Consider the following 25,450-nt stretch of genomic DNA (forward strand, 5'->3'; position numbering starts at 1 on the left):
AGAGACATCTGCATTCCGTGTGTATCCTCATGAAGCTATTATAGCACTCCACATCTCTAGAAATGTGGCTACATCATAGATATTACATACATGCGCCCCTATACATTACAGGTATACATGTGCTCACTATACAAGAATGGACTCTGAAATTATATGTAGATGTATGTTTGAGATTCATAATGTTATTATCACATTAAAAAACAAACACGAGTGTAAAGGAGCATTTTCTCTATTTCCACTAGAGAATACAAGTTACAAATAGAAGTTACAGCACCCCTCCATTTTGCTACTCAGCCAAACAGCATAGAGAAACCAGGATGTTAAACTAATTTTTCTTATACTGAAACCTTCCGTCTTTTGCAACTAACTCATCTGATTTCCATGATCATAAAGAACTGTATAATATTAAATTATAACAACAGCAATCAAAGGCATGGGGAGCAAGAGGATTCTCGATTGCAGCCCATGCATCACTCAATATCACCACAGAAGAAGAGATTGAAAAGCACATCAATTCACATAACTTCCTCCCGGTGCCCATTGTCTTTTTCAGTTCCTAATGATGCTGAAGTGTCTCCATGATTAAAATTTAAAGGTTTCCCAGTAACCAAGTAATTTGCCCAAAACTCCTTATCTAGCACTCACCATGAAGACTCTGATTTTAATATACCATTAATCAAGCTCCAGCCAAGTTTACTACTGATACTTTCAATTACAGAGGAACTAACTTCATTCTTCTCAGTGTGTCAGTGAGAGACCACTTCCTTGATTAGCCATAGACCCTAAAAACAGATGGATAACAGGGTTGGGTTTGATGCACTTTGCTGAAGGAACTATTTGTTGCGAATTACAAATCAGTAAACAGAATTGGATCTCTCTGCTGCAGGATATACTTCAGCCAAATTTTGAGCCATACGTATCCTATTATAATAAACAACATTAACTGATTTCAAGTTTTACAGTGGAATACTAATATGTGATTGATTAAATGTAGATTAATGCAATGGTGACTCTAACAGGCAAGTTCTAAATATCAGCATATTTCACAACACAAACATTTACACAAATGCGCACGATGCCTACTTAATTTAAGCTTATGAATAGATCCACAATCTTCAATAGGATATCTCACGCTCTAAGTGATGCACGTGCATAAGTGATTGCAGGATCAGTTATCAGAAAATGATCCCTGGTACAATTTATAAGAATTCCAACAGATTGCAAATAGCTATGATTTGTCACACAACATCTGGTCTCTTCTCTCTGCAATCAAATGGACAAATGGAAATAACAATACAGCCTGTGAAATCGCAGCTTGTAAAAAACAATTAGAGGGAAGGGGACCCATACCTTACCCTGCCAGAGTGATGGAATTTGCACAGGACTGTCTGGCTCAGCTAACAAAGAGTCAGCATTTGTTTGAGCTTGAGTGTGATTTCCACAAAACAGAGATTTAATTCTGAAGTTATTTTCCCAGCTACAGTCGACACTTCAGGAAAGTCTCTGGTAAAACAGTTTTGGAAGTCCTCTTAGTGCCCCAGGAAGCCCCAAAAGCTTTACCTGTTCTGCAGGACCGACCTGCTGTGTGGCAGCAGTGACGGCACACCGACATCATGTCGAGATGGGTGAGGAGAAGTGGCCAGACAAAACTGCAAGAACTGTCTCAGCAGTGAAAACAAAGTGACATCGAAAAATTAACTTGACCGTGGTCATATCATAAGAGCCACCTGAGACTTGCATTTAGGAATATCCATCACAAAGCTCAGATTTATGCAATACAATTTACACCAAAAGGATATATAAAATTTTTGAGGAAAAAAAAAAGAGAGTTTATACTCTAGAATAACAGCAAATGAGATATAGATTTTCATTCACAGCATTATTCTAAGTCTCTGGATGGCACCATTTGCTGGTGAGCTTGATTTTCTGGCTTATCTGACTAAAAATAAGTTTGATATTTCAGAAAAGAGCAATGATAAAATTCTTTGAAACATCTGAGTTTACTTTCATTCAAACCTAGCCTCCACACATGAGTAGGAATTCTCAACATCAGTTAAATCAAAATTTTTTCTTTGGAGTGCCTGACCTCACCACAGACCTCCTCTCAAAAAAACCTCATCACAGCTTTGCAAGCAGTGAGGACAAGACAACATTTAGGCAAGAAACTTTACTTTTTTGGTATTCATCCAAAACAAAGTTCCCAGATTTCTACTGCTTCCTCTTCTTTTAATTTTTTTTCTCCAACAATAACCAACAGTGTAAAGTGGAATAGATAAAGCACACACACACACACAAAATCTCTAAGATTTTTCCTTAAGTTGTATTTTATCCCAAACATAGTAATACCTTTTTGTAAGATTTACAATGTTAACCAATTCTTTTCTGTCAACTAGCAATTTTTTGGCAGATCCCTTTTGCATGATTCATGAAGGACCAGTAAAAGGCTAATTGTTCAAATTAATTTGCGTAAATGACTAAGCAAGAGATAACAAAATTACATCTGCACTTGTTTGGCAAAGATTCAATAGCAGCGGCCCTGTACTGCCAGCTGCTTCCAGACAACACTCTTGCAGAAATTAAAAGCTACAAATATTAATTAATACACTTTTTTGGTACGTTAATTTGCACTGAAAGGTTCCGGAGTACAAAACTGCTGAGAAGATGAACCATGATAATTAGAATTAATGGGATGGATGCATGTTTTTTGCAGCTGAAGTTTTAAAAACCCATGAATGGAACTGGGAACTTGGAACTGACATTCTCATAAATCTCTATGATAATGCCGCTATTAGTATTAGAAGGATTAAGTACTGTGGCTCCAGCGTTATCCATCACATGACACGTTGTATCCCATCTGTCACCGCAGCAGCTAAGACATGATAGCTGTCCTTGAGGAAGCCGTATGAAAAGCTTTGGGAATTCAAGGAATCGCGGTGCTGAGTGTCGGGCTCCAGAATGAATAGCTCAAACCTCTGACTCTCAAACAGAAATAATGGCCGGTGCTCTGTACTTGTCAGCTTAGTGCTTTAACAAATACTCCGACTATGGTATCTGTATTTAAGTTAAGTTAAGCAGTCTGAATTACAGATAAATCAGGCAGGAAAAAAAGAACAGTCAAATGTCACAGATTTTTATCTTTAACTCATTTCTGTCTTTGTAGGTTGGATGTCTCTGGAACTGTTTTTACTGATGTTCAGCCCATTAATTTTGCATATTTTAGGGCAGCGAGCACCACCGGAGCACTACTCCGTGCATTGAAATAACAACGAATTTTTACATGAAATCACTAATGAGACCATTTACCTACTTCACAAGGTTATCTGCACATTATCATGATGCAAATCTCCCTCTGCATGGAAATGCTGTCTTGAGAAAATGAAATTTTAGATGCATTCTATCTTGAAACTTTGACTGTCAAATTAACTTTAAATTTTATCTTAGAGCTTTCCAGAGGTTTGAAAAATTATTGCATTTTCACAGTACAAAAATACTTCACAGGGACGCAGATGCAGCAAGACTATGCTACCTATTTTGCTAATTAATTTTTCAATGCAAAGAAAAATCCTAGAAAAAGGAACTTTCAAGCTTTCGAAGGTAAAAAATTCTTAAATAGCACTTTTACTTCTATTTTTAATGATACCTGTGTACACATGCAATGTAATTGGTGTGAAAGGCTGAACCAGGAGGCGTGTCTAAGAAAAGGCAGATGGTGGAGAGGCAGTTGGGTCTGTCCTGGGAAGGAGCAGCTTCCTCACCCTCTTCACGCAAAGAGCCGTGCCAGGGCAGTCAAAGCCGGTCAAAGCAGCAAAGCCTCCCCAAAACCAAGCCTGCGCTAACATTTACGAGAGAGTAGGCTGCAAAGCTCCATCCAGAATGTATTGGCCCCAGGTAGTATGGGAGAAAAAATAAAAATAAAAATAAAAATTATGCTTTGACAATGTCTCAGCCTCCCAGAACGTTACTTTACCTACCGAGGCTGACAGTGATCCCCTCTGTCCTTCCACAGGACAGTGACAACTGAATTCAGTCTGTTCAGCTAAAGATTTTGCAGAATAACATTAATTTTTATTTTTTTCCTAGTGAAGTTTGTAATATAATGCCAGCAAAGGCAGATGATCAGCAGCGTAATTTTATCCCCATTTTCTAGCATAAGAGTTTCACAAGCTACCCATGTTATTATTTCTTTACTCTGAACTATTGGATCATTTTCCTCTTCCACAATGAGATACGTCTGCTTATATTCAGCTTTTATCCTTCTGCATGAGCTTAAAAAAAAAAAAAAAAAAAGAAGAAAAAAACCAAACATCAACTTGTTATGTCCCATCTCTGATGACATCATTGAACAACAACAAAAAAAATTATTCTTGACCCTGATCCTCAGCATCTGGGTTGTTAATATTGTGCAGTCAGACTGCTCCCAAGCTCACAGCACACAAAGTCAACGCAAATTTTTCCATCTCTGGACACCGGCTCAAACCGAGAGCACAGTACCGAAGGCTGGTGCTGACTGCTCATGTCTTCCTCCCCAAACACAGACTTCCAGCCTGACAACCACAAGGTATATGCGTCTTTTAGAGCTTATCTCTATACTACTAATAAAAATAGATTATCATTTATCCATTATTGTGCATCATTGAGTACGTGAATAATTTTTCCTCACCGATGGCATTAGATTTACAGTCCAAAATATTCACCCAGGTGGGTAGGAACCGTTCAGCCTCAGAAATTAATATCTTTTCCCCTTCTGCACTCTGAAGACACAAGTGTTTGCCCCTTGAGAGATGTGAGACAAAAGCGCTCTGTTGGCATACAGCTGCCACGTGGAGTAAACTGTTCAAAGAGGCTTTGAGTCAAGTAATATCAGTGATTAAAGAGGAAACTGAATAAGCTCGTGTACCGCAACACAACAGAAAACACAGGAGAAGGAAATAGGAGCATGGCTAAACCAGAGCACAACCCAAACCAGTCGCTAACCACCTCAATTGTTAAATACAAAAGAAAACGTGGCGGGGAGGGGGGGCAGATAAAATCAAGAATATTTTGCTTTTTTGTAGCAGCTTCCACCCAGAAAATCCAAAGCTCTTTATTGATGCTTCTGCGGGTTACGATCTCTAAAATCCCAGCAGGTTAACCATTACCACCACAGTTTTGCAGACTGGAAAATGGAGCAGAACTTGCCCAGAGCACAGGAAAACCCAGCTGCACAGGGAGGCAGTGCCCCGGCTGGGCTCCGTGCTGCCCGGGATGCTGGTCTCAGCACTGGTCCACAAAGCTCCCGGGGTGGCTCCCACCGGGCGGGAAGGACCTGGCCATGGGTGTTTTCCTTCACATTGCAGCACATGCACTCAGAGACTGCCAGAGATCACCCCGAGCAATACGTAGTTTGGCGCCCAGGAATTTGTCTGAAATACAATTATCACCTCTGTGCTGTCTCATTAAAGCTGAGAGTAATTGTGGTGGCTATTTGATACCAGTTCTTCTAATGCGGATTTTGCTCTCTTTCTCTCTGGCTTTGATTAGCATATTGGACCTGATGAAACTTTACAAAATAGGCATATGTTTTTGGCAAAAGTTTTAGCTTTTTTGATGATGCTGTCTTTTCAGATTTGCATCTGCATCATAAAATAAATTCCTGGCCATTTCTGATGCTAAAGTTCATACTGAGAGCAACTTGAAGATGAGGAGCTTAATTATTAATTAAATGAACTTCCTTTAGGCTGTAATAATAGCCCAGCATTACTAAAAAGAGTACTTAGATTTGCATTTATGGGCCTTTACTGAAACTATTTGCTTCCCTCGAGACAGTCCTTTTTTTTTTCATCTCATCAGTCTCGTGTCCCAGTACAGGGCATCAAACTTGTCGCTATCAGTCTTAGTCTGCTTGATGCAGAAATTGGAAGTTTGTTAAAATGTCACGGAATGGAACTAATCTGTACGTTAGCTACAGCAAAAAGAAAAGCAATGTAGATTTTAAATATGAGAATGTCTGCAACTCAGATATTCCCCATCTTCTTCCAATAGCATCCTTTACACTGAAGTTCTCAGGAAGAGTTAGGCAATAGTAATCATTTCCAGACATCTCATGGCAGACGGTAGGCAGCTGTCACCCAAAACTAGGGGAATTTGTGCTACAGGGCAGGCAGAAAATAAGTTTCAGTGGTCGATGCAAACAGTATACCTAACTATGCTCACTCACATCCAGTGCTCACAAATGCTACTGAGATTCTGTACAGGTGGATGAACCAATTTTGTGGAAGACGTTGACGGCCAACGGGTCTCTTCTTCTCAGTAGCTTTCTCTGGACTTCTACAACACAGGCACTAAGAATAGGATATGTTTTAAAAATGTAAAAGCAGATGTAAAAAGTAACCATGTTGTGGACACTGTGGGTCTGTAATGTTTATTTTATATATTTGAATGTCAAGAAAAATATTCTAACACACAAACTGGACTGGTCAGAGTCCTCTGCGTTCACACTGACCACTAGAGAAAAGTCAAAAGTGAGAAGAATTTGTGTTCCAGCAAAATAAAGAGTTAAATTCTTGATAACAAATCAAAGATACACCAGACACAAATTAAAAAAATAATTTAAAAAAAGGATTAAATAAACCATCTCAAAAGTTAAATAGCCTTGGCACCAATCTCATTGCCTAGCAGTCTCTTGATGACTCTCAGAAGCAGCTCCCGGTGGCAAAGGGATGGTGTGAACTCAAGACTGAATTCAGATATGGAGAATAACACGAAGCATCTTTGCAGAGCCCTTTTCCACTCTTCCAGTGGCAGGCCTCCACTGTGCTTTCCCCTCCACTGAACAGGTCGGCCTCCGCAGGAGTGCTACAGGAGCACGTGCAGGTTTGTTTGAGGACAATTTCCCCATGGACAAAGCAGGAAACTCTCCCAGGGCTGGTTTTCTTTGCTCACATGCTTTTATTTTCCCCTTAGGAAGTCAAATAAATTACAATATAATAACCTGCAAACATACACTGCAGCCGTGTCTACCCCTTCCTGTTACACAGCAGTGCCTGTTTTCTGCTGGTTTACCAGGATTTTATGGAGAACCCCGGTGACTCTTTAATACGCCCTGTTTGTTATCGCTGTCCCTGAGCCCCAGACTATAAATAGGAGCAGGTGGTACCTGCGGAATATGGCACACTGTTACACAAAGCATTTGCAAATACTCATACTAAGTTTGGGTTTGGCATCCAAGCAAAGGCTTGAGGATGGAATTTTAAAAGTGATAAGAGAGAGTTAGGCTTTCATCACTTTTTAGTGCAAACACCTCTGTATCTAATGTGCTGCTCCTAATTTCCTCACCAATTATTCAAAGACCAACCCTACAACATCACCTAGCAATAAATGAGCACTTGGGGTTAACGGCGTTAACCAGCTCTACGCCCATCAATACTTGCATCCCTTCCATAACCATCATTTGCATGGGCATTTCCTGTTGGGTTGTTTTCTTTTCCACATTTCCCTCTAAATGTCCCTGCCGTGCTTTGCATATTTTGATTGCTGCCGCAATGGAAACAGGAGCAAAAAACCACCAGACCAGCAGCTGTAGAAAATGAAGTCCTCTGTTTCTCCGCAGAAGAGATGTAACGTGTGTATCAGAAGGGCTGCCTTGATCCCAGCAGCTTACACCGTATCAGCTCTGTTCTGCAGGACCATGCCAGAGGGTGGCGAAGAAGAAATGATTTATATTTGTGCATCAGACATCCTAATTCCCTCATGCACAGTTTCAATAGAAAGAGACACCAAGAGCTTTCGAAATGTGTGGCTAATTATACATCTCATCAAACGCTCAACACTTATACTCACGATGAGCACAAAGCACTTGTCTACTCCGCCACCTATCCCCTTCCTGGGTTGTCCTTTTTAATGGTCTCTTATGTAAAGAGAGTTGGCCGCTTAAATATTTGAAGTCTGCCAGTTTAAAAGATTTAAAGTATTTTAAAAATGCAGAATAGATTTTTTTTTTTTTTTTGGTGCTCTTATCATTCAAGAAAACCTTCACTGATACTTTTTTTTTAATTAAAAAAATCCCTTTGGGCTATGAATGCCAAGTTTTAGCCCAGAGGGAATTTTTATTGCAGATATAAAGCCCTGGAAATCAGAGTATGTATACATATAGTACAGAGCCTGATAAACCCTTGACTGTGACACTGCTACTGAGGGCTGCTATAATATCTGATGACAAAACTGACAGATTACTTCTGATGAGAATGTGGAACCCTTTTTGTTTTTAACTTGACCCTGAAGACATGTCATAACATTTGTAATATCTGCAATAAAGTGTCAACTATACTGCTGTAAGACTGCTGGAGCTTGGAGTTAAGCATTCAGTTTAGTGCTCCTACAGCTTTCAATTTAAAATAAAAAAGACTCTTAATTTCCTTTTGGACAGTCCAAACCTAGTATAGCTGCACTAATTTGTCTCGGCAAATATGAAGCAGTAGTGGGGAACATGACTACTGGAAAAGAAATCCAAAATAATAGACAAAACAGAATAAAATAAACCTATCAATCCTCTCTACATAAATTCAAGATTTACAGTTGAGTAGAAATAATCTTAAAAAGGGATTGCAATAAAGCGAGTGTCAACGACCACCTCAGTAGCAGGGCTAACTTGATTTCAGTTGGCAGTGAACTAAAATTTTACTCTAACCTCCAAGCTACGTCAAGGTTCATGAAGTATTTTAAGATTGTTTCAAGAGGGATAAAAATGTCAATAACGTCTCCCATTCCCTGTAGTCACGTGTGCTGCTTTGGAGACCGGTCGTTCAGTGATGGAAACTGTTCCTCCTGGGCTGGTCTCACCAACCCCGTTATCTCCCACGCATCGCTCTGTCCTGCTTCTCAACCACATTAGTCATGATGACCATGAAAACCCTAATCTTGCTGTTGATACAACGTCTACTCTTTGACTCGGAGACGGTATTTCTAAAGATGCTCCCTGCAGAGTGGAAGAGAGAAGCCCCACTTCTCTGATAAACTTGTCCCAAAATTAATAGCTTGATATAAAAGTAAGCACCAGGCACAAGTCCGTGAAAGACAATATTTTGCTGCCACTAACAAGGGCTGATTTCTTTGTCTAAGTGTACAATATAGTAAAACTAAGCTTTATTTCCCAAGAGATGAAATACTTCATTTATTTGTGTAACTTCCTCAGACTTTATATTCTTGTGTGTTTCAGGACTTCAGTAGTTGCCTTCTTGTAATATTTCAGCTTTTAAGCTGTTTTCTTGCCTCACTGAACTCACATAAGATACATCTGAAAGCTTTAGTACAAATTTACTTCGAATAAAGTCTTCAATTCATTTTCATGGCACCAAAAAGACAGCTTTAATAACTGCAATGACAAATAAACTGGAAATCATTCCAGGCCTTTTCACTTAACTGACAAGTAGAACGCTCTCATAATGAGCCGCAGGTTTTACGTTTTCTCTTTGACCATAATAGCTTCATTTAAGAGCGTCAGACCCTGACACTTCATCATTTATCTACATTATTTCTCATCTTCTTTCAAATAAATTATGGAATACTAGACTGAGCACATAAAAACAAAGTGACTTGTTATCTGTAAACAGCAAGATAAATTGTCCAGAAGTTCCTCATTTAGTTCCTTTTAAATTTAAGGGCAAGTTATTGGTTGTACCTTTTTTTTTTTTTTTCTATCCCAATTTTTTGCATTTTTTTACAGCCATCTTATTCTGTTGCCAGTGGCCTTTGTGCAGCCATCCAAAGCCTGATGATAGTGCAGAAGGCATAAAATAATTCCATTATCCCAAGGTTGGTCAGGGTAGTACAGAAAAGAAAAAAAATATTGAAAAAAATCAAATAAACAACTTACATGGATATTTCTCTCCATCTGTAAAATTCCTCGTCCATAATACATCTTGTCATACTAGCAAATGTGACACATCCAAAGTAATGAACAGTGGGTCTGTAACTGTCCTCGCCTTTAGAAAGATAGCGCTGATATTTACCATCAGCAAAGCCCCCCTTCCCTGGTGAGACACATTAATTCTTGTCTTAGAGCGGTGTTGAACACTTGGAGTTCGCATTTATTTTATTTTAAAATCATATTGTCTGAAACACCATTAGCAACACTGCATTTACATTTTAATTATTAGTGACAGATGAAATTAAGAGAGGTTCAGTTTAATAATATTGCGTGTTTCCACCGCACCTCCCGCTGTGACAAACCACTGAGCGTGTCTACCTGACATCCCGGGGTGCGGAGACCCCCCGGCCCCCCAGCCAAGTCCTGAACCAAAATCTGTGAAGCCACATCAGCGGCCTTAAACAGCCGCCAGCACGTTTAATCCTGCCAAGGCAGGGATTCTGTGGGAGCCTGGTTAGACTATTCCTGGTTTAGAGACGGGGAAATAGAGACACAGCATGTCTGTAGTAGCACAGTAGGATTTTGATGGCTAAACCCAATACCTATAGATTTTAAGCCCTATATCGCAAGACAAAATAAAAAAAAAATAAAAAAAAAAAAAGCAAAAACTAGGTAGGAAGTCTTTTCAGAATTCTTTTTACTTTGAAGGATTTCTTTTAAAAGTAGAACAAAACTATGATGAAACTGTCAAGGGATTCCCTGTGTATTCCTCATCCCAAGAGAGACCCTGTCTCTTACCACCACCCTTGAGAAGATGAGGAGCTGAAAAGAGCCATAAAAACTCAAATCTCTGGGAAGGACATCTCAGCCAAGTGACCCAGCTTGGCTTGAACTATTGGCTTGAATACCCTGGAGGTATTTAAAAGATGTGTAGATGTGGTGCTTACGGACATGGTTCAGTGGTTGGACTTGGCAGTGCTAGGGTAACGGTTGGACTCCATGATCTTTCCAACCAAAACGATTCTATGATTCTGTGATTCTACGATTCTAACTTTGAGTTTTGGTGGCAATTTTAAATGGAGTCTTCTCTGACCAGCGTGCTGCATTGTCATCCAGGTTGAGACATGGGCACATTTCCTGGTTTTGAGCAAACAGTCCCAAGCTTTCTGTGGTGCTCAGGTTTGGTAGCAAATGGGACAATGGAATTACTAGTTTAATTAACAGGCTGGTGAGCAATTCATGTCTGAGTCACTTTGCATCCACAGTACAGAACGGCACCTACGCATCACTGCCACTCTCACCTTGGACCCATGGAAGTCCACCATTCCTCATGCCCAATCCCACAGACATAACCAGCTTTGCAAAAGAAAACAGTGGTCAGACAAGGACTTCTCATAGGATTCCTCAGCATGTTTAAGGCCAGGCCTCGAGCTATTTGATTTTCCAGGTAATTTTTCTTTCAAGCTCTTCCCTTCCGTGTCTCCTCCAAGCTCCTGGTGCTGGCACTGTGGGCACAGAGCCATCTTGCAATTCAATCTTGTTATCTGTGCAGTGCAGGCAACAATCAAATAAAGACAAAAATAAGAGTTTAAGCTGAGGTTCCCATCAGTTGCAATTCCATATACATAACATTTTAATTATATCTCATCTCCAGTGTAATAGTTAGAGATGCCATTTGATACAGCTTTTTTTTTTTTTATTTGAAAAATTAAATCTAACTAAATTAGCAAAAATAAAGTAGTAAAAGTTAATTGGGAATTATCTACTCCAAAACAACTCTTACTGGTAAATGCTTTGTGTGGTTATAAAAGGCTGATAAATATAATTGTATTTATGTAATGAGTATCATGTTTAATTTACTGTACTTCGTTGTTATACACCATTTTATGCAGGCCTCATAAGTGAGCTTCATATTATTGCTTGTATCGCCTTCAAAAAAAAAAAACAAAACCAAATCACAATCAGATGCAGCACACAGGAAATGTCCAACAGATTTTGAACAAGGTAGCGATTAACAATTTGTCCAGAGAAATATTCAGGACGATCTGCATCTGCGTGACCTAAAAATAAGAGCGTTTAGTAACACTCTGTACACTGATGGTTCATGCCTAAGTGGCTCGACACAACGCGCCGCGGTCTGGCATATGCAGCCTATGGTTTAAGAACTGTGACGTTAATCTCCGAGCTCGCCGTTAGATGGGCAATTACAGCCGAGTGCATGACAATGGAGTAATGCTCGCTCCTGGCAGGGCTGCGCTCTGGAAAAGGGTGAAATTTCATTTTTTGCACTTAATCTTCAGTTAATACAATTTTGGTCAGATGTTTTCACATTCCAGGAAGCAGAAGTCAACCCAGGCGCTGACTTTGTGGGTTTCTCAGTTTGCTCTGGTTTAGGAATGGACTCGAGACTCTGCACTATGCCACTTTTCTGTTACTGTTATTAAAAATTATATGCAAAAAAAGTCTTGGCATAGCTTCCCTGGTAAAGATCTTTAAAACTGAGCAGCACTGGAGATCGGTACATACTCCATGCATGTTCATACCTTTTACAATGCAGAAAATACCCCAAGGGAAGGTAAGATTTCTCTTTTATAAAGTTTTTCTTTTTCAGAGTTATTCTGGAGTGTAAGTAATCAGATGCAACACAAACCGGCCACATGACCCCAAGCCATCAGTGGGAAAACAGCACTCTAAACCGAGAAAAAATACACAATAGTACCGTGGTTTGTCTGAAAAGAAATTTCACATGCAAGTAACAGGACAAATTCTCTGTTCAGCTCCCTCTGAAGTTCATGGTAGGAACGTCTTTGCTCTACAGCTTTGTTCGAAGTCACTGTCCTTAAGTTACTGTCAGGGGACAGAATCAGGTATGTGTATTTATCTGCCCACTCGTAGAGTTTGCAGACAAATTCAAATTTCGATATATATATAAAAATATTTATCAAATCTAGGTCCTGATGTCTCCCTCTGCTTTGAGGGGTAACTATGTCCATCAGTCCTATAAACTTAATACTTTTACATTATTTTTGTGTTGGCCTTTAATTTTGAAAATTACCTTCTATTTAACCCATTAAGTGCTGGAAACCCTGTGCATGTGCAGAATATTGGTTCTTACCTCACAAAAGTGTTTAAAGGGATAGGCAGCTTGCTTCATCTAAGTCACCATTCATGAGACAAGGGAAAAGTTTGGCTGAAATTTGGGCCTTCGTGTTTACAGGTTCTTGAGGGAGCAACCATGATTTTAAATTCATCCATCTTGTAGACACAACAAGACTGTTCTCTGCAGGAAACAACAACAAAAAATGAAAAATAGATCCATAGTAAAAACCTATATGTCCTCATCCAAATCCTTCTAGATTGACAAAGACCAATATAGAAATACAAAAGTTGTAGTAGATTTATCAGTACTCCTCATCATGATGGTGGGAAAACCATAAAGTTAATTCTTTCTTACATTATTGAGACTGAAACAGCAAGGTTATACAAAATATTACTCTCATCTCTGAAGAAATAAAGCTGAAGTCCAGGCCCTGATCACTGCTGAGAAAATCAGTCTCAATCTCAATACTCTTAAGAGTATTCTTAAAGTAGACAAATAGAGAGGCCAGTGTGTGCTAATATTTATCACAGCTTTAAGATCATTCCAGGGTTTTTCTCTTATCTGGCTAAACACCTCTGAATGTGGGGTGTTGGCAATATCATGAGCCTATGAAAATCCCTGTTCCCATTATTGGTGTGCGACATATGTAGTAGTTTAAATTTCTCCACCCTGCTAGCAGCTCTGTCCCCAGTTAAGGACCTGTTCGCATCCTATCCTGCCCTCCAGCCATCACGTGCCACAGGACACCACATCTCACACTCTCCTCTCAGTCACCACTGACATGGCAGAAACTCACTATATCCTCTATCTGGACAAATTTTTGTCAGTATCCTTGCTCTGATTCAAAAAAAACCTCTCAAAAATCATAATATTGGAAAAATAATTAATATTGGACTTTCAGATTTCCTTTTAAACCACTGCAGTTCACAAGACAGCTACATATCTGAGATTGTCATGTAATTACAGAACTAGGGTCTAAAGACCAGGTCTCATAATGAATATTGAAAATTCCCAGGAACATGTGGATTTTGAAGCTCTGGCAATGCTGCATTGCTTTTAGACAAAGAGTCCAACCAAAAAACCCTTCTTTGGAGCAAACTGGTTGGCAGTAAGTTGGCAGCAATGACTTGTTGACTTTGGAATACCAGAAAATCATCATATACGTTTAATTAAAGAAAGGGCATGTTTCTCTCCAACTCCCCCATACCTAAGCCAGCTTGACCGGTTTCTGTTATTTCTGTTGCGGATACATAACTGCAAGATTTATTGTATCAGTTAGAAAGTATTAATATTGGATTCCATAGGGATTTTTTTGTTAAGGCTTCTTAGTTTTAGTTTATTTATAAATTATCATCCTGAGGCTTGTAAAAAGGGCTTTCCCCTCTCTCTTATTCTAGTGACATTGTAATTTAGATTGCTGGTGTTTCCATAGGAGAATTCAATTAAGAATTACAATTTGTTTCATTATAACAGGAGCTAAACTGGAGCTGAGCTTCTATATGCAAGCTATTAACAGATTTTACACTATTAGAGTGCCAAAAATTGATATATCCTGCACCAAAACCTAAAAAAAAAAAAAACAAAACCCTAAACCAACACAAACCAGTGAAGTCATTTAGCTTCTACAGACCACAAACATGGTCATGCAGTTTGTATGACCTTTCTCTACCCACCGCACGATAAAGGCAGAAGCCAGACTTGGACAAGCGCACATTTCCAAAGGGATGTTATTGTAGGGAGCAAGGCACATCCACCTGGCTTGGCTGTTGACCTACCAAAAAACCAAAAAGGTTGCTAAATGCTTTCTGTTGTGGTGAGGGAACAAGAGGTACTTGATTATTGGCTATCACCCTCTTTAGTGACCCATTTAATTTTTTAAAACAGCCCTGTTTTGGTAAACCTTCTGAATACGTACCTGTGAGCAACGTACAATGTCTCACTAACATCCACATGGCTTAATTTTGTTGTGCCAAGTGTCTGCTTGAGGTTTGGACAGATATTTAAGCAGCAACTAGAAACCTGTGACTGCCAGCCACGGCCCAACAGAGGGGTTATGCTCAGACTTCTAACAGCACAAGACGAAAGATATATAAAACACTCTTGGGCTAATCTTTCTCTGCTCTCATTTGAGGTGACCTTCTCAGGTCTCTCAAGTCTTTCATACATTTTTACTGTTAAGATTCTTTAAACAGGAAGATACAAAGTCATGTACTCCTGCATAGATCATAATATCATAGATCATAATATACATAACTATACTAAACCCATAAGATGTTCCTTATAATCTCATTTGCACTAAATATTACTTTTCCTATAGCTTGGGTTCAGAAAATAATGTGCTTATATTCACTTGACTTTCTGCATCAGCAGACTTGAGATATTTCATGGCATAAAATTACTATTTGATACAAACATAGAAGATAATAATTAACCAAGAGCCAAAATTCAATGGGCAGAAAGCACTTAGGAAAACAGAGAGGACAGGTCTTGCCCCAGACAGTATGTCCTCTCTTCCAGTTCAGTGCACCAGCACAAGCTTGTAACGTCACCCAGCTTCGAGGGTACCAGCGAAGGCCAGTGAACACAGTATAATCAAGTGGATCATAATTACAGAAACATCTGTTCCAGATGTTTTTCATGCAACGCGCATCACCATTTTTCACAATAGCCTGCAAAAGTTTACATTTCTTATATACAGCAGATTGATTATTATTATTATTATAATTTCAAGTAAAATTAATTCTCATTAAAGGTACTAGATGACAGCCATAAAGACCGAGAGCCTTCATCTATTACCAGCCAAATAATATTATAACGGCATCAGCAGCGCAGGTTTTTCTTAACGCTGTACCAATACACATACAATATCACGGAAGCCCACGGTGTGGGAAATTTTAATGTGCATGGTTGGACCACCCAGAGGAGCCTTGAAATGGGCACATCGATACACAGCTTCACCCAAAGCAGCTAAAGTCCCGGTGCGGGTTCGGTCATATGTTAATTAACGTGGAAGACACCGAAATGAGCATACTGATTACCCAAGTTCTAAAGTAAAACCGATGGTTTAAGAGAAAATGATGTCCTTATAAGGTCTTTAGAATCATTTGGACACGCAGCAGTTGAAACAAAATGCACCAAATCTGTTTTCACATGAAAAAATACTGATCTTTTTTTCTTTTTGACACAGTTGTAGGTGCCATAGACATTGGAATAAGGCAGTGAAAAATAAACCAATTAAGTCATGATGAGCTTGAGAAGGTATGCATGCATTAGTTTCTTTTTTTCCTTTTAAAGCTGTCACATTTCTCCTGCTTCTTGTGTTTTTAAACCGTAAAGGATCCCTATGTTTCCCCGAGACAAAGGATGGGCTCTAAAACTCTGTCTTCTGAAGTGATGAGTTAAAGAACACTGCAGGAGTACTTGCCAAATCATACCACCATTATTAATTCAGGCATGATGAAAGTGTTCATTTTAGCTATAATCATGTAATTCATCAAAATACTACTAGAGCATATCATTCTGAACTATTACACTGATATAGCACCTTATTGCACCTTCACCGAAAGCAGGAAATGTATTTTTTGATGCTTATCTGCTGAAAAGCAATTCAGTTTGGGATTTTGGAAGCACTATCTTACGTTACAATAAAAAGGAAATTTCAAACTTATTTTCTTGTACTTGTACGAGGTTGTTATTATGTATTTGGGTGATTATCTCTGACGAGGAGGTTTAAAAATGGTGGAGCACTGAAACAGTGTATTTATCCAGTGCTGAAGGAAGGAAAATTGGGTTATGAATATACAATATTATATGAAGTTTAACTGTAGATTTTGGTCTCTCTGCCCACTTCTAAAATAGCTTTAGAGGCCAAAATCTGTCTGCCGCAAGTACCTTTCAAAAAAAGGGTTCTTTGGAGTTCTTTCAATGACAAACAATACTTGTACAAAAAGCAAACCCTGTGATAAATCTCAGGATGTTAAAAGGAATAGGAGCATCCCGGGCTCCGGCAGAACTGAAGAGCCCATCTCGTCGTCTCACGCCGTGATTGCCCTCTCGCTCTGCCTATCTGTCTCTCGCTCCGCGCATACTTTTGTGAGCAAGTTGAAATTACCGGGGGGGGAAGAAGAAGAAAGAAATGTGAAATTAAATAGAGCCCCGCTAAGTACAGGCCTCGTTGATTCTTTTCACGCATTAGCCGAGGCGCCTTTGGCACAGAGCTGGCTGGTGCTGCAGCTGTGCGGGCTGCTGAGTGACGCACCTAGATAATTTCCAAAGAACAAAAAGTCGTTAATTGTCCACATCAGGAAAGCTTCATTATTACAAATAGAAAAGCAAAAAGTTATCCATTCTCACTCTCAGGCAAAATCAAAGGAAACAGGATTAATGCATGCTAAACACATAAAAGGCTACATTTAGAAGGGCTGGCAATGAGCTCCAGTACCCCTTTTTCTCTCTCCCCTTTTCCCTCTCCCTCAGCACCTGCGTGGGCATCCTCCTACGTGAATAAAAAGCAGAATTTGGGGATTGGAGGTGTGTAACCTAGCATGCGAGAGAGACGCATGCACCTGAACTTGCCATGCAAAGGTGCCTGACGGGTCCCTTTTCCCCTACACAAATTAGGTGTCAGCCTCTCAAAGTTTGGCTGAGAAGGTCAATCAGGATTTATAAAAGCATCTTTTCATCTGGAGCAAAATAACCTCAGCAAAGGAATAAAATGTAAATTCATGACTAAGAGGAAGGCCGTAAGCTGAAGGCACATACTTCCACTACACGACAAGGAGGTGAAGGACCCGGGCTTGGATGACAGCGGAGGAGGAGAAAGAAATCATTTCTGAATTGCCCCTGTCTATTCCACTAATACAATAAAGCTACAGTGCTCCATCCTCCTTCATTCACACCACTCCACGTTGGCACAACGGATACATCAAAATAGACTCAATGCTTTTAGTTGGAAGTGAAAATAGAAAACTCAGGGAAAAGAGGCTGTTACTGTAAAGACTGAGGGATGTAACCAAGCTATACACAGAGACAATTCAGCAATCTCTAAGAAATTTACCTTTTAGAGGCAGCTGGCAAACCAAGAAATGGTTGGAAATGCTGTTCTAGAGGAAATCTAAATGTTTAAAAAGAAATTTAAAGAAGGACGGAGTGACATGTACGGGAAAGGAAATTTAAAAACTTAATCCACAAAATAAAGTGAACTAAAAGGCTCTAAAAAGGTGAGCAGCATAAGAAGACATGCATGATTAAAAAAATATATATATTGTTATTTGATGGTCCATTATCCGATGGCTATGGCACCATAGGATTGGCTATTCCATGGTTCTGAAGCAAAAGTAAAGAAAAAAGATACTACAGCTGGACATTTGATGGAAAATATGTATTTGTTATAAAGAGAGCACTCCTTTGGGGGTTTTGAAGATTTATAATTTTTTCTGGATATTACATGATGTCCAAAAGGCATAGTAGGCTTTTACTCTTGATACATCAAAACCCAAACCCTTTTCCTTCAGGGGGGTGGGAAAAAAAAAGTCTCAAGGATGGGGCAGAGATTTGTACAAACTCGCCAAAGAAGATGACGCAATGTAAATTAGGCCACTAAGTCAGGACAAACTAATCAGCTCCTGCTGATAATATATATGTACCTGCTGCTATGTCAAAATTGCCAACAGAGATGCTGGCCAGCACCTGAAATCACAGCTCTGCAGACAGCAGCTGCAACTGAGCTCTAACTGTGCTCTCAAATTCTGGAAATCAGAACCATAATTATGTATGTGACTCCTTTTCTCCTGTTTTGGGTTGGTGGTTTGTTGGTTTTTTGGTTTTGTTTTTTTTTTTTTTTTTTCCCCAGTATTTAAGTTTGCTTCCAGAGTAAACGGACCAGTAGTTCAACTTCAATGCAAGCAGAGTCTGGGCATGCAGCATATAGGTCTCCTCCACACAACTCTGACAATAATTGCATTTATTAAGGATGTTTACGAAGTAGCCCAGTTTTACATGTATATATTAAAGCTGAACAAACAATAAATTATTGTTGGAAGCAATGTTTTATGTTGAATATTAAAGTAAGTTAATAACGTTTACTATTCTATTCAGTAATTATTTGAGAGTAATTAGAAGCTAATAGCTACCAGTTTATAGCTATTAAGTCTCTTTAGCACTACAACTTGGCTTTTATACGATCCTTTTGTTTATTTTCACTACAATCGTCTCTGCAGCCTGCCTTCATGCAAACACAAACCCCTTCCTCTCCACTTCTTAAAGTGCCCAAAACACAGGGAAATGAGTAAACCAACCACAAAATAAAATTATTTCCCATTCAAGGAAGCTCTTTCTATTCTCCAGCTGCAAAAGTGATTAAATTTAAGCATGTGAGTAATTATATTAACAGATTTACTGGGATGATCAGGAGCGTAAGGTACATCCACACATACCTGACTCCTCCAGCACAGAACGCACTTTTATTCGGGAAGAAATTATGAGAAATAGCAGAAGACATATGTTACGTATCATGGAAAGAGAGAAGACTACAGTTTATTTTGTCCCGTTCTGCAGTAAGAAATGGATGCTGTTCCATCGCCGGAGCGATCCCACACCAGGAGGATGAAGCAATTTCACAGCATGTGGGTACAAACTGAGGGGTTTTTTTCACATGATTCCCTCTGAGCAAGTTTCTAAATGCTGCGCTGGATCCAAGATTTTCCATATCTGACGTAGTTATTGCTGATGACCATCTATAGGTGTGTTAGTACTGCTGGTGTAATGCATCCGAGCCAGGTACAAATAGCTTTGCAACCCGTACTGAGCTGCAGCATGCCACATACCTATTTTGCACCCAATTTGCCAGTAAAAGGTTACTTTCATAATAAATAAACCTTACGTGTCATGCATTAAACTTCCTATGCAGCAGGACATATAGCCAGGCCTAAGTTTAAATCCATCGTCAAGTGGATCAGGCTCATAAGCTGAGTGTCATACAGTGTACCTCTCCTACAAGCTGAAGCAAGCCCAAAAATGTGAAAATTTGGTGCCATGCAGACATCTTTAGGTAAGAAAGTTTCATTCCGTTGGTGGATGCCAAAAAATTTCATGACAGAAGTCTACTGTAGCAAAAGTTGAAACGGCTACTTTTTTTTTGAAAACAAACTTTGATATGCCACTATTTATCTACTACCTTCTCTTTCATGGAACTAAACCTGTCGACGGGACGCAGCAAAGCCCAGCTGTGCTCTCCGAGCTTCGCGACACCCGTATCGAGAGGAAGAGCTGTGGCAAACAGAGCTGCATCGCCAACCGTCGGAAAGTGCTCTGGAAGAAAACACGAACGGTCAGAAATACTCAAATAAAGTGTGACAACAGTGATCCCAAAGCATCGCTGGGGCAGGGACAGCAGCCTGTGTGTCGCTCCTCGTCTTGCTAACGCGAGGGCGGCAGGAATAACCGTCGCATTTAACTGCTCCTGAACTTTTTCACTGGACTACTCTTTGCTATAATATAAGCTCACTTGGCGGTTTGTTTTTTTTTAAATCGTCATCTAAGCTCATAAGTAATATTTCTGAAAGAAGAGAATGTTAGATATAACTAAATAATGATGAAAATCTCATTTACTTAATAAAATTCCTTTGATTTTAAATCAAAACTGATCTCCATCCATTTGAACTTTAACTACCTAATTTTGTCTCGCATTGCAGATAACACATAGTAAATGTAATTTGTCATCATAAACGTATTATTATTTAATCATATGAAAGTTTTGGTTTATCTTGAGAAAATATTTATAGTAGTTTTAATACACGGGATCCATTCTTGACAGAAATGATGAAACAGATTTATCACCCATGACAAATTATATTGCAAAACGTCCTCTCCTGACTGCTTACAACAGAAATATTAACAACACACATAACTGGAACACCACCTGTGATTCTCATTTCTTTAGGCTAATGTCATGGCACCCTTGAATCCCTTTTCATGGACACTATACAGTACTTGGAATGTGAGTTACTTATAAGAGTAATTCTATGAATGACTGAAACCTGTAGCCCTTTAAATCAAACTAAGTAGTGTTTTATTAAAGTGCCCAGCAAATCAATCTAAATCCAAGGATAATAAAGCCCTAATCAGGTGGTAGAAAAAATAATAGGTTGTCATGCATGAGGAAAAATAGGCAATCATGGAATGTTTTCTTTAATTAGGTTGTGTGAAGTGGAAGGACTGAGTAGGAACTGGCAAGACATTCATCATGAGCAAGGTGGGAAATTATTTAGATTACTGAGGAAGGAAAATTGAGTGTGAAATACTAAGATTTGACTGGACAGAAAATTAAAAGTGGTTTGTTATTCATGTCGCTTACTTTTGGCAACTTATTGGCAGGTATGGGGTTTCGAAGTAGTTTGAATCCCAATATTTCTGTCCCCATAAAACTTACTCTAACTTTCAACGGCATTAGCGAACGCAGATACTGCCTGTGCCTCCCAGAAAGACAGAGTGGAAATTCATCTCCATTGAGCTTTAGCTGGAAAAATCATGTAGATTTAATGGTCACTTTGAAATAAAGTGGCTATTTCTGTTATCCCAGGTCATTAGTACATGGCCAGGTATTGGGGCTGCTCTACAAACTACAAATACCTTAAAATGGATTATTTAGACAGTCAATGAATTTTCCAAAGTTAGGGAAACTAACTTAGTACATTAGATGATGATGATGATGATGGTGAATATTATTACTATTACTATTATTATTTTTAAATTATTTCTCAGCCATCTAATGCAGAATTCATCTCTGGTATGTATAACAATATTGACAGTACTAAGGCAAGCTTATAAATGTTGTCCAAAATAAATTAAACATATCCTGGAGCATTTCAGAGACACTCTAATTATAATGCACTCTCATTTAGTCAGCATTTTTCATACCTATCCTAAAGTCTTAGGCAGCACAGCGTACACAGAGGACTGTGTTCCTGAGTTCTTCCCAGCTGTGATAATATTTCAGTATCAGATGGCGAGATCTTCCCTCTGTCTTCTCTCTCATTTCATTGAGATCTTAAAATGGTACATTAATAATTATTTTTTTTATTCCATTGTTATAAATATTATCAAAACATTATAGGCTAATGAGAAACAGAGATCTTGATTCTTAGCAGTCACTTCTCTCACCATTATGCTCGATGGTGGCTTCCATACCATAAATGCAAAGAAAGTTCCCAAGAGTCTTTAATGCTAATCTCAACCATGAAAGCTGCCTCCTCATAAAATCAATATAATAGCAGAAATAATATTAAGCCGAACTTAAAATCATCTTCTTCTAGGAGAGTTTAAGTTTCATGAAAATTGAATCATTATCCAAGAACTTTAACAAATTTGCTCAACGGAAATCTCACTATTTTGTTGTAAAAACTGGAGCTGAGTGTTAGCGGTATCGGTACGGACGCTGAGCTCTTCAGTAAGACACAACCAAGAAGTTTGCCCACTTTTGAGCCAGTAACTCTAGAAAAGCAGACAGGGTAGCAGACAGGAAATCAGGGACTGTCACATAGTCATCAAACCCCAACCATTCCTACGTGGATGCTGATGAAATGGTGAAATCCAGTTCAAAAAAATATTTCCAGAGAAACCTTTTAACCAGATCTTGTCTGATAGATACTCTGTGCTGGAGGGAATATGACAGAGCTATTGCCGGTTTTGTACACAAAGCTTCTCTGGAGACAGTCTTCAGAAAAAAAAAACCTTAAGTTTGAGTTTAAAAGCTGATACTGGCCCACCTCAAATTAATGTTCTCTATTTTTTAAGAGGAGTACTCCTCACCCCTCTGAAAAGTGGTGCTGTTTTCCCTTCTGTGTTATTTTAAGACTAAAGAAAAATGCTTCGTAGAAGAATTTTCACATCGAAAAAAGTTGCACGATAATATTCTCCTTATTAACTGGCCTGACCCTCAGAAATGGCCTTCAGGGTTTTCTTCTGAGGCTGCTCAGCTGAGCAAGGATGTGAGGAGCCGCCTGATTTAGCGGTTCAGAGCGCCAAGCAGGAGAGTTGCCACCTCCAGCCCACCACTCCCGAAGAACAAACCTACAAATCACTTGTCACCAACTTTGATCTACCTTGTTTCAGGTGGCTTCCTCTCTGTCTATTATTTCTGCTAAGAGACCCGTGAAAATTAAATACAGACCCCATCAATGCTTGAGTGACCTAGTGCTCCATCATACCAGCAGTGTAATAGCAATAAATCATTTCAACTTTAATCTATTGTTATTGATGAATGTACAATTATTTGTCATCTAATATGCTGAAAATGATGACCAAAGAAATAGATCAACTTTTTTTCTTCTTCCAAGTACGGCATTGATGGATTGTATCCCTAAGCTGTTATTACACTTATAATGTACTCTTCTGCTATGACAGCACAGCTAGTTTTTTAATCATTCCATAGTAATCAACTTAAGACAACATAGCAAGACTCATAATTCATGTTCTTTTCATTTTTGGCAGTGATGGGAAATGAAAATGTTTTTATTCTTTTGAAATAATTCTTACCTGACTAGGCTGAAGATTGCTTTAAAATTGTAAATAAATGGTTGTTTATTGAGCTGGAACTGAAAAGTGACACATTAAAATGCCCATTTCTGAAGAAAAAATAATAATTTAGGCCTGAGTAGAGCTAGAGTTGGTTAAAAAAATACTTTGTTTTTCTTTTAACTGGTTCAGTGCTAACTAAAACCTGTACTTGCTGGTTAAGTTATACAAGCACTGCTCTATCGCCGTATTCAAGAGCAGAGTAAGTCTGTAGGGACAGACGGGCTTAGTAAAGTAATCTGAGGGTACGTTTTTAAAAACTCCTCTTGAAAATCTGTGGGCTTAGGAGCCACGTTCCACTTTCAGGAGCAACTCAGAAGGAAGGCATGTTCTAGAAATGGTGATCGACTGAAGTTTGGTATATTAAGTGGAACTTGTAAAAACCTCTTGGAAGAGTAAAAAGAAAATGTAAGTAATTTCTCAAGGCATTGGAAGGATCAGAGGACTTTCTAGGACTTACCGTGCTTCCAAAATGTTTCTGCTAAGAAGAGAAAATATTTCAAGAAACTGGTTTTTGATCATACATCTAGAAAAATGTGGCATTGCAACACTACCAAAACCACACTAATAAAAACACTTGTTTTTTTAAATACTGACTCTGATCTGATAGTTGTTATATGAAAAAAAAACCAAAAACCAAACAGGATTTGCCCCATTAAATGTGATTTGGCTTTTAGTGCACATTCTCTATATTTTATTTTAAAATGCTTATGCTAAAAAAAACATGGAGAACTTTTTGTCTTACAGCATATACAGGACTAATGAGAGGTTTTGGAAGTATTTTATCGCCCAGCAGTCCCAGACACTCTTCGCACCGCTCAACAGCCTGCACAAAGCAGCTTTCTCTCACCTCTGTCATTTCACCTTCATCTTCATATATTTCTAGTTATTTTCTGCTCATTTTTCAACTGTTTTGCAGTGTTGAACCCTTTGCTGGGCAAAACGTGACCTCCTGCCTTCTTTCTGCTGTGGCTCCAGGTCTGGTCTCACCCCTCTTAGGTGCTGGTGGCTGCTGGGCTGGAGTCCCCTGTCCCTGCTCCGGCTCAGGATGACACCCTCTGCCCTCCCCATACAACAACACGTCTGCTGGGTTTATTTTGCCTCTGAGAATTCTTAATTGTGACCCTTTCATCTTATTTCTCTCTTGTTTGTAAATAATAAATTCAGTCACTTACTCTCCTGTCTTTCCTCTATCTGTCTTCCTATCACTCTGATGGTTTCAGCTTCTGGGAAGTAATTTTCATTTTTGCAGACCAAAGTCCAGTTTTAGACTGGGGAAAAAAAAAAACCGAAAAAAAAAAACATCTTTCCAAGTGCAGTTACCATAACTGAATCAGAGATTTCACTGGACTTTTGTGATAGTTTAATGCAGGTAACACATCTAGCTTTTCTTTCAAGCCATTCCTCCCTGAGCTCAAATCTTGGTGGAGAATCCATGTTTACAGCACAGAAGAGTTTGATTCTCCAAAGCAAGAATTAGACAATGAAATTTGACATTACTATTGTTTTGAAATCCCTTTACTGTTATGGCCTGTTCCCTGTGGCCATTTAGGAACAAATGAAACAGTATCAGAATTTTCCTGACAACAATTACAGCCAACTATTTCCTCATTCACCAAGTTGTTTTTTTCATTGCCATTACCACAACTTCAGTAAATGAAACAGAAACAACGGATGGGACTCAGTGTTGAAAAAGGACATTCCATTTATCAAGAAGCAGCATAATACACTTTCAAGAAGATGATTTTTAGAAATTCCTAAGAAAACAGAGAACTCAAAACTTACTTTTCTCTACTAGGGACTGGTTCAAAAGCAACATTGAATCTATGAAAACCACCCGCTGCTTGCACATACTGGAGACCCTCATCTCCAACCAAACTCTAAAACTGCAAATCTCAGCAGCAACGATGACTGTGTTCCCTGAAGCCATTGTA

This window comes from Balearica regulorum, chromosome 6 (genome assembly GCF_011004875.1).
Source record: "Balearica regulorum gibbericeps isolate bBalReg1 chromosome 6, bBalReg1.pri, whole genome shotgun sequence".
Taxonomy (NCBI): domain Eukaryota; kingdom Metazoa; phylum Chordata; class Aves; order Gruiformes; family Gruidae; genus Balearica; species Balearica regulorum.